The sequence below is a fragment of the Bufo gargarizans genome, chromosome 7, assembly GCF_014858855.1.
Source record: "Bufo gargarizans isolate SCDJY-AF-19 chromosome 7, ASM1485885v1, whole genome shotgun sequence".
NCBI classification, from domain to species: domain Eukaryota; kingdom Metazoa; phylum Chordata; class Amphibia; order Anura; family Bufonidae; genus Bufo; species Bufo gargarizans.
The window spans coordinates 43,287,773-43,301,028 of record NC_058086.1 but is presented as its reverse complement, the minus strand read 5'-3'; the positions used below and the strand labels follow the sequence as shown (position 1 = coordinate 43,301,028).

The 13,256-nt window shown below is 49.3% G+C and overlaps 1 protein-coding gene across 1 annotated transcript in view; it reads right to left on the bottom strand.

Annotated features, from left to right (window-relative positions):
• Nucleotides 1–13,186, bottom strand: part of GNG12 (G protein subunit gamma 12) — a 67,156-nt gene extending 53,970 nt beyond the window's left edge. The window contains exon 1 of the mRNA XM_044300797.1: nt 13,059–13,186. The gene's annotated coding sequence lies outside the window, so the exon portion shown is untranslated. The remainder of the gene's footprint in view (nt 1–13,058) is intronic.
• Nucleotides 13,187–13,256: the final 70 nt, after the last annotated feature.

Sequence of the window (13,256 nt, the reverse complement as noted above, 5' to 3'; positions counted from 1 at the left end):
TTCCTGCTGTCCTTGGATTGGCCAGTGCTAATCACATGAGCCGTGTTGACCAATCTGAGGGCAGGGCTGGACAAGCAGGAAGAGTCTTGGACTAGTGTGCATCAGGTAGTCTGTGAAGCGGTGCGGCCATCTTAGATGGCCAAAGAGGAGCCCGGAAATTGGTGGAGGAAAAGAGGAAACCAGGTAAGTGTTCTGTTCGTTCCACAGTCTATGTGAATTTTTTTCTTCAAGTAGGAGGGTTACTTTAATTAGGATAGGAAAACTGTTAAAACAACCTTCTGCTTCGGGGGAAAAAATAAAATCAGATAAACTGGGGAACATAAAGAACACTTACATGTTGACCTCCTTTCATTTTTTTAGCTGCACACCCACCAATCCCTGGGCTCCTTCTCCCATCCAAGATGGCTGCACAGCTTCCTACTTGTCCAGCTCTGGTCTTGGATTGGACAGTACTGTTCACGTGAGCAGTGCTGGCCAATCCAAAGGCAGCTGGAAGTGTCGTGAGCTACCAAAGGCACACTAGGGATCAGGTAGCCCGAGAAGTGGCGCGACCATCTCTGATGGCAGAAGAGGAGCCTGGGAACTGACGGATCTGCAGCTAAAAAGTCGAGAAGGAGGGCACCATGTAAGGTTCTGTTCACTCCCCAGTAAGTAGGAATTTTATTTTCTTGAACCAGAGGGTCACTTTACTGCCTTCGGCAATGGTGAAGGCAGTGGATCCTTGACCTTCTCAAGTCAGACCTTCAACTTGGGAGGATTGGAGATCAGAAGGAAGCTTTATCGGATTCTGGAATATTAGCCATTTTTTAAACAAAGGACATCAAAGTCGGATGTTACATGTTGGCCAAAAGGAAATTATAGGGGGGGGGGGGGGGGGGGGTGTCATTTAGGGCCCGATATATACACCATGGTGTATATCTAGCACAGATTCTGTTGCAAGCCATGGTGCGACAATCTACGACTTCTTCCTCGCTCACGCCAGGTCTAAAAAAGTTGGTGTGGTGCGGGCGGGGAAGGGGGATGTCTCATTTCGTCATTCTCTACGCCCGGCTTAGGTGTAGAAAATAGTCTAAGGAAGCCGTCTCGCATTTACTAATCGGCGCCTCTACACAACTTCGGCGATCCACCGCCAGCTATAGGGGTTATTAAGACCGACATCTAAAGCCTCATGCAGACGTCCGTGGAACGCGGTCCGTGAGATACCAGACTGGCATTGCAGGAGCGCACGGCATCATAGCAATCAATGACACCCATCTCTCCTGCAATGCCAATCCGGTATCTCACAGACGTCTGCATTAGGCTTAAAACGCAGGTCCTTAATAATGTACCCTATATGTTTTTTCAAAGGGGAGATTTAAGACCGTGTCCTGGCATTTTTTTTCATCCATTGATGTTTTTTTCCCCACCAAATCGCAGCGTGATCAGGATTTGGCTTTTTTCAGGAGTTTACCATAGAGGTCTCTATAGGAAACCTCAGGAAAAGAAGTAAAATGTTGTGTGACTAAAAACTGTCACCCCCAAAACACTGGTTAAAAAAATAATAATATAATAATAATAATTTGAATTTCAGGGATTTAGCTAAAAAAAAAAAAAAAAGGCAAAAAAACAACAACAACTAAGCGCAGATTCACCATAAAAGCATCTAGCTGGCATCATGAGTAATGGAGGGGATTTCCTCTGAGTTTTACAGCATAAATAGTCAATTGTGTATCTCTGCTGTCAGAACATCCCACTCTCGTACCCCAACAGGCTTCTTAAAGAGACTGCGCTGGGGACTGTCACTGATCCCAGGCAGTGTCCAGTGACATGACGACCACGGCTGGCGGCCACGTGGGCCCCCTCAGGCTTGATCCCGGCACTTAGAGGGTTAACTGCTCTTCCTTGCATTTTACGGCAGGACTGCGGCTGTGTATTACACATAACAGTACGTCAGTGTGCACCGACCACTTGACCACCGTCTTGTACTATTATGTCAAGGTGCAGAAAGGGGTTAAAGTCGACGGATCACCAGCGAGCACATGGCTTAGACGTGTTATTCTCCAGCTACACCAGAAGCCTGGAAACCCTGGACCTCGGTGTCTGTTTATACTGCGACCCTCATCTGTATACACGAAGCGGCCGGATAATTCTGTACCGGCAGAAGGTTCACACCTGTTTACAGAGGCGAAGGAACAGAAATGCATCACGCTGGCATCCAATGCAAGTAGCAAAGTGCACAGTTTCAATATCAAAGGCTTGGGCCACCCAGGAAATTCTGCAGGAGCCAGAGGAGGGACCGCGGCCCCGGCCTGAACCTGCTGCGCCGCGCGGGATCCTGGACAGTCAACCAGGCGACAAAATGTGCGCTCAGATATCGCCTGCTAAAAAGTGGGAAGTAACCGGAGCACAAAGCATAAGCAAAGGATGGACACTGCGTGACGCAGCAGGTTACTTCTATGGAGAGGGGAGAATATCAGTGCGCATGGACGTTACACAGGAGGGGCCCCTCCTCAGGACCCCCAACTACGAGCCATAATGGAGAGCTGCTCCTGTTCTGCAGGATTCGATTTCCCCTCATCCCATAACACCCACCATCGATAAAGAGTCAGGACACCCCCATACACCTTAAGTGGGCTCTCTTTACTGCACTTCCGATCCCGGGGTCATGTGCTCCACTGCAGACAATGACTGGCCTCAGCAGTGGATGTGATCCCAGCAGTGACATGCTGCTTGGGGACAGTCATAGGCTGCAGTGGTGCACCTGAGCCTGCCTGTGCAGAAGATGACAGACGGGGACAAGCAAGGTGCTGAGCAGCACGTCACTGCTGGGTCACATCACTGCTGAAGCCAGTTATTGGCTGCAACAGTGCACACAACCCCATCCATGCAGAACCTGACAAACGGGATCTGGAAGTCCAGTGAAGGGAGCCCAGGAGCTGGAATGACGTGGCAAGGGACAGGCAAACATGGATTACTCCACAGGTGCAGCTCACTAACAGGGTGGACAACCCCTTTAAGGGATAGTTCACATGGCAAATTTTGTCTGCGGGTTCCGCATCGAAAAACTGTTCAGAACCTGCTTCCCATTGACTATTTCCACGCGGAATTACAAACCACGACGAGAAGTGACCCTTCTCGGTGTGGAAACCACGATGGGTGTCCACACAAGGCCTAGCTCCACTTACAGGGGTTCTCCCATGACTCAGACCTCATACAGGACATGACAATGTCTTTCTAACAAAGCTAGAACCGGCCCTGTACCTCACATGGATGCAGAAGTCTCCACATTCATTGCACTGCTAGATTTATATGAAGCTGGCAGCTCAGGGGGCGTGTCTTTTCTGCTGCAGCTCAGGGGGCGTGTCTCAGCTCTCCCTATCACAGCTCAGGAGGCAGTTGAGGGATGAAACTGAGCATGTGCGGCCATCTCTGAGCAGGACAAAGAAAACAAAAAAAAAAAACAAGCAGCAGGTGGCGCTGTACAGATACATGTTATTGAATAACTCAGTAGTTATACTAATTTTTTCATTACATGCAATTATAAAAGTATTCAGATACAGGTGCTGGTTTAAAAACTGTAGAATATTTTTCGTGGGACGACCCCTTTAAAAAGGGGTTAAAGCCATGGGCACATCCACGGAATGCAAAACTGCAGTAGAAAGGTTTCCAGAGGAATAATCCCCTCATGCGAACATATCCTTAATAAACACCTTCAGTCTCAGGATCAGTGGGGACCCCAGGGGTTGGATCCCCATCAATAGTAAAACAATATGGAAATACCCCTTTAAGAAGCATTCGATGCTCAGGTAACATGTTGGGGGCTCCACTTACACACATTGTGCAGTTTATCACGGAAGGTAAACGCAGCATTTTCTTTGCCCAATGATGTGACTTTTAGGGTTTCCTATTTCACAGCGAGGAGCAGAGATCTCTGTACAAGAGCACAGAGTGCCAGGGAAAGCTAAACCCGAGCGCCGGCCGCTTCCTGCCCCCTCCTTACTGCGCCCAAACATTGTTCTTATTTATATAACTGCATCCGCCATGTCAGGTTCATGTTTTAGCAAGTTCATGTACGGCGGCCGCAACGATGACAGTGCATGTGCTTCACGGGAAAGAAATCCAAAGCCAAAACATGGAGCAACTGTGACTAACAGAACGCAACCGGCGGCCGATCACCCACAGGGCTGGGCGCTCCATGCTGGGACATGTAGTGTACATCACCAGTGCGGATCTACAGGGATGGACCTGGGCAATCCAAAAGGATCGGTTAGGCTCTGTTCACACTACCGTCAAGGGTGTCATTCTTAAAGGGGTATTCCATTCTTATATGGCTGTGGTATATCACCAGGAAATGTCTTGACGTTCCGATCCAAGACATCCGACCTCTGAAATCCCATCCTGACCAATTCCCTGCAGAGTGGACTCACCTGCCACCAGATGTACAGGGAGCTGTAGTATCATTCCAGACAAATTAATAGGGGGAGGGGGGCTTCTAAAGACAGACACACACTTTAAAGGGGTTGTCCAGGATCAGAAAAACATAGCTGCTTCCTTCCAAAAACCTTCCTCCCCCCACCTCCCTACATCTGCAATTAGGGAAAAAGGCCACCTCTATACACAATGTGGGTTTGGACGACATTCATGGGCACAATGCACGGGCACCGACCGTGAGGCCGCTGCATGCGGAACGCTGACCCATTCACTTGAAAAAGTGCACGCCGTTTGCGGGCTGCAATATGGGCCCCGTGTTTGACTGTATTAAGAGAACGCCCCTGAGCTGGCGGAGGAGGAACTGCAGCACTTTAAGCTGGCGCTGTGTGACCTCCAGTCTCAGGTTTAAAAGGTGTTGTCCGTGCTTTTTCTATTGATGACCTATCCTCAGAGTAGATCATCAATATCAGATGGTCGGGGGTCCGACCAGCAGTATGAGGTGCGCGCACGCACATGTGCCATCTCCCTTCTCTCTTCCTGTCTGCTGCTGTATATCTATGGGACTGCAGCAGCCGGCAGGAAGAGAGAAGGGAGACGGCACTTAGGCACGGCGCGCGCCGTCTCCTCAAACAGCTGATCGGCCGGGGTGTCGGATTCCCGCCGATCTGATATTGATGACCTAACCTGAGGATAGGTCATCAATAGAAAAAACCCTTTAAGGCAGGGAAACTCCCACTAAACAGGAAGTGGTGGCATATCTTACTACCACGGGAATACGCCATGTTTGCAGTCGCTAAGAGTCCTAGACTGATCGTTAGGGGTCTGACTGCTGGGATTTCCACAAATCCTGACAACGAGGGTTCCGTTCCCCCGAACTGATGGAGCATCAGCATGTGCCCTGCAATTAATTCTCTATGGCAGGGATGGCCAACCTGCGGCTCTCCAGCTGTTGCAAAACTACAACTCCCAGCATGCCCAGTCGGCCTACAACTATCAGAAGGGCATGGTGGGAGTTGTAGTTTTACAACAGCTGGAGAGCAGTATGGGACTACTGGAAATAGCCAAGCGCTGTACTCCTCTACCTCCATGAGAATTGAGTGGCAGGATGCACGCCCGACCTGCCGCTCCATCAGATCAGAGGAACGTGACCGCCGGTCTTGGAGGGGGGACGCTGCGGTTGGATCCTCAGCGATCAGTTCGTTATAACCTATCCCGTGGATATAAGATCTTGCAAATTTGGCACAACCCCATGTTTGACAAGACTGACCCACTTTCAAAAAGGATTCAAGATCTCACTGACTTATATGGGGTACAGAAAGATTTTTAAGGGATCTAACATTTATGCAAACTCCTTCCATAGGCAAAATAGTGGCTCAGTGGTTAGCTGTCTTGCCTTGAGGCGCTGGGGTGGAATTCCAGTAACGGCAACCTCTTCACGGAGTTTGTATGTTCTCACAGTGTTCTGATCACAGTGGCCAATGCCGGCCTAGTCTCCACCTATTCATTGGCTTTGTTTCTCAAGGAACACGCCAAGTTTTGGTGCATTTTTGGCACATATCTTAGCAGCCAAGCCACGTCCCTTTTCTGCTAATTCACACCTTTTTTCCAGTAATCCATGTGCCCCCCCCCCCCTCGTCCAACAGGTTGCAAAGTGTCTAAAGCAGTTAATAAATGTGCAGCAAAAGCTTACACGCCGGATTTTTGGCACCAACTGTGCAAGAATTCCGGACGATTTTTGTTAGTAAATCTCCCCCTTTGCGCACAAACTCACTTGAAAGCTGCCCCCATTAACCGCTGGGATCCCAGACCAAAAGACGGCTAAGGGCTTTATGGCAGCGCTGAGCTCCTGTACATAAACAGCAGGGTGTGTGGCAGGCGTCACAATGTGTCGGGAACCTTGGGAGAGAACTGTGCCGCTCAGTTCTGAAAGGGGATAATGATTCGTGCAGGTAATCCGATAATACCTGGATGAGCGCAGACACTACAAGACAACCTGAAGGGCAACCCTGTCAAACTACGAGGGAGGCCCCGAAGAAACCAGCCAGACGACATGAACCGCGAGGATCACTGACCCGCTCCCAACATACACAACTACACCCGGCGCCAAAAGAAGATTAAAGAGCACTATATATACTCCAGAGCTGCACTCACTGTTCAGCTAGTTGTCGTTGGAATCAGTCAACAGAACGGGGGTCCTGAATGGAGCAGCAGCGAAGAGGGGACTCAAACCTAATTCTCGGGATCATTGGTGGGCCAGTCTATATGACAAGCTGCACACGCGCTGGTAACAGCGCCCGCTTGCTGCTAGGAATTAGCAATAATAAACTACTGGTGATTATGTTTGGTGGCATATCGCTAGTATGTGGCCCCAATGTCAGATAGGGGCAGGTCCCCTGATAGTGAAGGAGTGGCGAAGGGGGAGCGGTGAGCGGTCTCCATTCACTTGCACAGAAGTTCTGAAAACAGTCGAGCCATTTTCGGAAGTCCCATAGAAATGAATGGAGAGAGCATCATGCAATTGTGCCGAACCAGCGCCAAGCACCTTCCGGGGAGGGTAGTAAGTAATATAGACTGGCCAACCTCTGTCAGCCGGATCAACCCTGCTGATCCTGATATTTAAAATAATACCTGTCTCGTTAAAATTGGTTGTGGCGTCTGAAAATAAGGGCTTCAGTGCACCGAGGGAACGCCACAACCAGTTTTAATTATTGCACCAATCTTCCCCGTACACAAGCCATGTGAACGCCCCCCGATATGTCATCCGCAAAGGTCTAAGTCACATGACATAAGCCACCTTTTACATCGGGACTACAAAGGGGCGGGTGGCAATTAGAGGCGCGATCATACGACTTATGGTCCTAGTAGATGACTGTAAACTGGGAGAGCGAGCAGATCAGCTGAAGAAGGGGCAGAACTGGTGCAGCTAGTTTTTTTTTTTATGGTTCTAGGAATCAAGTTGTTTATCCTGGACAGTTTCCCTTTAAGGACTCCATGCTCAAAGAGAAAAAAAAAAAAAAAAAGCGAAAGTTAACTAAAAGAAAAGACCATAATGTGAATTACATCACCGTCGACTCTGACACACCAGAGGCTATAAACCCACAAAAGGGAGTCGGAAGCTCTCCATGAAGCAATCAGATGAAGTCACGCCGTCAGAGTACACAACCGAAAAACTTCCAGGGTGTTGTTCTAAGACCGAGGAAGTTTCAGCGTCTTATTAAAGACTCCGCTAGAAAATGCCAGGAAAAGACTCCTTATCTCCTCTCAAGTCCAGCCTGAGAAGTAAATCATTGAGTGCTGGCCGCTGAAAGACGGGGCAGAATACTACCCACAACACGGGACTCTCAGGACCACCGGAGGACTCTGGACCTTCTACAAACAGCAGATCGTTGGGGGTGCCAGGACTTGCACCCTCCCCCATCGGATATTGAGGAGACCTCCTTAGAAAGACCCCCAAAAAAACGACTTAAAAGGGGACGTCCAGGATCATAAACAAGAATCCGCTTTGTTCCCAGAACAGCGCCACATCCATCCATAGGCTGGGTCTGGTATTGCAATCCAGCTCCATTCACTTAAACCGCATCACACAAGGCCTATTAACAGATGTTTCTGGAAACCCCTTTAAGTACAAAACGAGGGGTTTGAAAATAAATCAGCAAAGAGTGTTTGGACGACACCCTACTGGAGCCCTGACTGACACCTGCGAGTTCGTGGAGGAGCCGTGTCCGTTTTTCTCCCGCTTTAGGGCTCGTTCACACGAATGTGTGATGCCCGTTGCTGTATTGTGGATACGCAATACATGGGCACCGTTCCATGGCCATTTCACATCACATTTGGGTCCGCAAATCCGGAGATACGGAACACTACGGAGTACTTTCTGGAGTTCCGTTCTTCTGCACCGCAAAAGATAGAACTTGCTCTATCTTTTTTTGCGGAATGGAAGGATCGCGGACCCATTTAAGTAAATGGGTCTGCGATCCCCATGCACCTGCCCCACGGACGGTGCCCCTGCATTGCGGACCGCAATTTGCGTTCCACAGCACGGGCTTCACACGTTCGTGTGAACGAGCCCTTACACTGTATGATTCACATGTTCAGGCCCAGAACATCTGCCGCTTTCCACAGAATCCATGCGCTGATATGTGACCCCGGAGACTACACATGGCAGCTGTGCAGGGTGTGTGCGCGCCGAATGAAATCCACAAGCTACAAAAGTAAAATGTCCAAAAAGCAAGAGAAAAGGACAAAGAACCAGAGAGGCAGAAAAATCTAATAATCTGTGGGGGTCGCAGAGCCTGGACTCCAGCAATCATCCATTTATGTGGAGACCCTTCAATTCTCTAGTAACTACTTGCACTCCCCAAGTAATAACGTATCTGGAACATCTATTCTTGTGACTATGTTGTGCCATTCCTCTATTATTCCTGCTAGAAGTTTTGGAATGAATTGCCAGCAGTGTGCAATAAAGGTCTGACATGTCAACGTGTAGGCTCTTCTAGCAAGAGGAGTCTAGTGGAAGCCCCTAGACCACCATTAACACGAAGGCTCAGCACTGGTCACATTATGAAGTGCAGACACGAGGCCTAAGCTGGGGTGGGGGACAATACTACAGAGGAAGCGGCACAGAATTAGGAGGTCCGACTCCTACAGTCTCATGGAGCTTGCTAAGGCCCCTTGCAGATGTGCGTGTGCGGATTAGGTCCGGATGCGTTGCGAATGCGTCAAGTGAAAAGCACGATTTTGAAAACAAAGTCAGTTTTGGTTGCGATCGCGTTCAGTTTTTATCGCGCGGGTGCAATGCGATTTAATGCGTTTTGCACGCGTGTGATAAAAAAAAAACTGAAGGTATAAAAACATCTTTTAGCAACCATCCATGGGAAAACGCATCGCATCCACACTTGCTTGCGGATGCGATTTTCACGCAGCTCCATTCACTTCTATGGGGCCAGGGTTGCGTGAAAAAAATAAATAAAAATATTGCAGAATATAGAACATGTGCGTTGCGTGCAAATTGCAGCAAGTGATGCGTGAAAAGCAACGCTCATGTACACAGACACATTGAAATGAATGGGTCAGGATTCTGTGCGTTCGCATTGCACCCGCACAGAATGGCAGTCCCTAGATCAGCACCCAAGGAATCCACGGGCCAGATTCTGTGCCTCTACTTTTAAAGGGGTTGTCCTAGTTTGAAGAAAAAAAAAAAAAAAAAAAAAAAAACAAATAGTAAAGGGTAGAGAAGATATAGTCAATAAAACACTTGTTACACTCGCCATTCCAAACTCCTCCCTGTCGCTGCAGCCATGATGTCCCATATACCATGCATGACTGCTGCAGAATGTAGCAGCAGTGGTCACATGCGGTATACGGGCACGACCGGCAGGGTGGATCCAAGAGGTGGCGCTAGAACGGAGGGGGTTAGTATAGCCTTTTATTATTTAAATCCCTTCCCATGCCTTACAGTTACGGTATTATTTTTATCTCTAACAACCCCTTTAGCGTAGAAAACGTTGCACATCATGTTGACAGTACTCTGGTTTTTAAAAACCTATGTTAATACACTTATACAAGAATTCAGACCTAATTGAGGGGGCACCAAGGTTCAGGACCCTCATCTCTTGTCAGAGGTAGGTACCCTAGAGCATCTCTCACTCTGGAGGACCTGTCCTACTTCACACAGGCAACCTACTGACTTGAATGGGCACTTGTAACGTCCCCTGTGGTGGCGCTGCTGGGAAACCGAACAGTTACTGCTAGACAGGGGGCATGGTGGCTCAGTGGCAGCGCTGGGGTCCACAACATCTGCATGGAGTTTGTATGTTCCGTTTCCTCCGTGTACTCCAGAGCCATAGTAGATAGGGAACTTAGATTGTGAGCAGATGTTGGATTTCACCATGCCTGATCCTCTAGTTCTCAGGGAAGATAAGCATCTACCAAAGGAGTCGGGCAGTGACTTTCTCCGCTCTTCCTATTCAGAGTATATGCAAGCGCGCTTCTACAGTCTAAGGCCTCTTGCACACGAACTTTTTTTTCTCCGTTTTTTGCTCCGCGTATACGGAACCATTCATTTAAATGAATCCGCAAAAAAAAGAAAAAAGAAAAAAAGGTACTCCGTATGCCTTCCGTATTTCCATTCAAAGATAGAACATGTCCTATTATTGTCCGCATAACGGACAAGGATACACTGTTCTATCAGGGGCCAGCTGTTCCGTTCCGCAAAAAACAGAATGCACACAGTATTTTTTGCAGATTTTAACCCCTTCCTCACTGCATATTTCTACAAGGCATATTATTCCCTTTTTCGCATCTACAACAAAACCAGTAACGAAACCTACAACCCGTCAGTAAATGGGTTTCGACAGCTGTTTGATTAAAGCCGCCCCTAATTGGTTTAATATGTGCAGCGTGGATTTCAGACGTCGCCGAGCGCTAATCCCGCAAAACTCACATGAATGATTCTGAAAACTGGATTAATTATAGGACAGATGTTAATTAATCTCACTGTCTACGTGGTGCAGAACTGGGGGGGTGGGGTGGGGGATATTACCGTGTCACTTCTCCGACAAATTCCGCAGCGGTGCCCAACTTGTGGCCCGTCAGATCTTGCATAACTACGACCCTCAGAGTCCGCTTCTGTCAGAGCATGCTGGGATTCGCAGTTCTGCAGCAGAAGTGAAGAATTATATCTCCAATAATAATTCTCAAGGTTAAAACCTCGCCAAGGAAGCGGCAGCCTTAACTCCGAGATAGGGTGAAGGAGAGCCGCATGGCAGGCTGCGCCCACAACCTCTCACTTGGCAAGCGCTGCACGGTCGGCCGTGGGAAGAGAAAACAAACAAACAAAAAAAAAAACTCTGCGGGATCAATAGGACACTGTAGAGACAATCCACTGTCGTCTGCTGCACAGGATTACGGCACTTCATGGGTAACAGCCTGCACTCTGAAATTTAAAGGCGCAGTACACCTATAAGAGGAGCAGCTGATGTCAGGAGGCCGCACTGGAGATGATCTGCTGAGGGACACCACAGTCTTCCCCTGGTCCGGAGCAGCTGATAACAGAGAACAATATCCTACATGAACCTGCACAGAGAAGGGAAGGGAGACGAGACACTTTGGGTTTACTGTCCCCTCTGCAAACCATAAAGGTACTGATCCGAGTCACCCCTGCGATGGATGCAAGTACTTACTCCAAGATGCAACTTCCTGGCCCCAACAGCTTTACAAGTTGGATAGAGCGCTAGCTCTGCTGGCGGACAAAGGGCGCTGAATGTATAGGGGGGGGGGGGGGGGGGGCAGAGAAATGCTGACAATATTCCCAGAACTAATACAGAATATTGCACATATGTCAGAAATGTCCATCCTGAAACCACTGCGGGCACAAGGCGCGGGGTCTGATGGCAGACCTACCCCCGATCACATGAGATCCATCCAATATCGGTTACAATAAGTCAGAGAACGACAGGCGACGGGGAGGGGGGGGGGGGGGGGGCATAAGGAAATGACCCACAAGAGATGGGGCAGAGCAGCCAGAAACGATCAGACGGATCGTTGGGGGTGAAGTCATCAGTAACCGACTGGCACGATCTGCAAATCACAACACAGGAAGCGTTAATGACGGGTGAAAGGTGGAAATCCACTGACGGCAGACCTGGATCTACCCCAGACATAGGAGGATCTGGTGAACTCCCCAGGAGACATTCACGGGGAACTGTTTTGCGTCTCGGGGAGACATACACGGCGGTCTACAGATTCACAGGACACGCGGAGAGCCCCACAAGGAGGCCTGCGTTTTCCCATTATCCACTGAAGCACACAAGACCTACAGGTTCAAAGGATCCACTGAGACACACAAGATCTAAACTGTCACAGGATCCACAGAGAGACCTGCCAGATCTAATTTCACAGGATCCACTGACAGAACTAGAAAATCTACTTGATCCACGGGATCTACAGAGAGACCTACAAGATCTAAACTGTCACAGGATCCACTGAGAGACATACCAGATGTAATTTCACAGGATCCACTGAGAGACATACCAGATCTAATTTCACAGGATCCACTGAGAGACATACCAGATCTAATTTCACAGGATCCACTGAGAGAACTAGAAAATCTAAAGTTTTACTTGATCCAGTGAGAGACCTGAAAGATTCACAGGATCCACTGGAGGAGACCTACACTTTCACAGGATCCACTGAGTGGCATGAGGAGATCTACAGTATTATGGGTCCCATGACAGAGGAGACAAAACTTTGATGAAATCCAGTGAGCAAATGGGATCTTTCGTTTGAAGGAACCCACCCAGTGACAGACCCCAGATGAGATTTAGTCATCTAGAGGAAGGAGAAGTAGGAGGAGGGGATCCAGTGTAACAGGATCGCCTGACACGTGTAATCCCAGGTGATCCAGCGGCCTAATGATAAACACAAGGGGTGATCCGGCGAACAGCGGAGTGGAGCTACTGCGATTTACAGGACCCAGTGAGATCCGTCCGCGAGAGATCCACTCAGGAGTGACAGGCAGCCAACGTGGACCGAGTAACATCCGGCGGGGGATCCCGTTCTGACAGCCTGTGACACCTGAGAGGAATCTCCTCAGAACTCCTGGCGGGGCTCCGGTGACTGACAGCACGAGCGGCTCCGGCTCCTCTTACCTCGGCCTGCGCTCCTCCCGGTGACTCCGAGCCGCCGCCCGTTGCCTGGCTCGGTGTCTCTCCTGCTGACCTCTCACCCGGCCGCGCCTCGGTCTCACTCCGCGGTTGCTAAGGCAGTGAATGCTCGGGAATGCTGGGAAAGATTGTGACGTCAGAAGGAGCCTCCCGTTAGAGCACGCCCACCTTGTCTCCGCCTCC